Genomic DNA, 1429 nt, shown 5'->3' on the forward strand with positions numbered 1-1429 from the left:
GTGGGAAAACATTTACCCAGTCACATGACCTCTCTGAACATAGAAGAGTTCACACAGGAGTGAGACATTACGAATGTCAGGATTGTGGGAAAACATTTTCACATTCAAGTACCCTCGCTGTACATAGAAGAGTCCACACAGGAGAGAGACCTTATGAGTGTCAGGACTGTGGGAAAACATTTTCTCGATCAGGTACACTCACTCTACATAGAAGAATCCACACAGGAGAGAGACCTTACAAATGTCAGGACTGTGGGCAAGCATTTTCAAAATCAAGTCGGCTCACTGTACATAGAAGAGTTCACACTGGAGAGAAACCTTACGAATGTCAGGACTGTGGGAAAACATTTTCAGTGTCAAGTCACCTCACATCACATCGAAGAATTCACACTGGAGAGAGACCTTACGAATGTCAGGACTGTGGGAAAACATTTTCTCGATCAGCTCACCTCACATCACATCGAAGAATTCACACTGGAGAGAGACCTTACGAATGTCAGGACTGTGGGAAAACATTTTCTCGATCAGGTACACTCACTCTACATAGAAGACTCCACACAGGAGAGAGACCTTTCGAATGTCAGGAATGTGGGAAAGCTTTTTCAAATTCAAGTGCCCTCACTATACATAGAAGAGGCCACACAGGAGAGAGACCTTTCAAATGTCAGGACTGTGGGAAAACATTTTTACAATCAGGTCACTTAGTGTTACATAAAAGAATTCACACTGGAGAGAGACCTTACAAATGTCAGGACTGTGGGAAAACATTTTCAATGTCAAGTCGCCTCACATCACATCGAAGAATTCACACTGGAGAGAGACCTTATGAGTGTCAGGACTGTGGGAAAACATTTTCTCGATCAGATACACTCACTCTACATAGAAGACTCCACACTGGAGAGAGACACTTTGAATGAAACGAATGTGGGAAAACCTTTGCTCAATTAGCTCACCTCACTCAACATAGAAGAATTCACAGAGGAGGGAGACCTTTGGAATGTCAGGAATGTGGGAAATCTTTTCAGATTCAGGTGCCCTCACTGTACATAGAAGAATCCACACAGGAGAGAGACCACTCGTATGTCAGGAATGTGAGAAAGTATTTTCTCAATCAGGTAATCTCAGTGTACATAGAAGAATTCACTCAGGAGAGAGACCGTAGGTGTCGCAGACTGACGGTAAAGTACTTTTCTTTTTTTTCCAGAGGTTTGGGTTTTCCATTCATTCATTGCGGCAATTTTCTCCCTTCCCACCCCTCCCCATAAGGTAAAGTATATTTATCATTATTAATAATGAGGCAGGTGTCAGGAATGATTTAGAACATTTGTTGTTGTTGTTGTTATGTGCCGTCGAGTCGTTTCCAATTCATAGCAACCCTATGCACAACAGCCCTAAACCCTGCTCTATCTTGCGCCAACCGCACTGCCCC

The 1429-nt window shown here is 43.2% G+C and overlaps 1 pseudogene; it reads left to right on the forward strand.

Moving 5' to 3' along the window:
- LOC102850318 overlaps positions 1-917 on the forward strand; it is a 14134-nt pseudogene extending 13217 nt beyond the window's left edge.
- The last annotated feature ends 512 nt before the right edge of the window (positions 918-1429 follow it).

Source organism: Elephantulus edwardii, unplaced genomic scaffold (genome assembly GCF_000299155.1).
Source record: "Elephantulus edwardii isolate Elephantulus edwardi_28Jun2011 unplaced genomic scaffold, EleEdw1.0 scaffold00604, whole genome shotgun sequence".
Taxonomy (NCBI): Eukaryota; Metazoa; Chordata; class Mammalia; order Macroscelidea; family Macroscelididae; genus Elephantulus; species Elephantulus edwardii.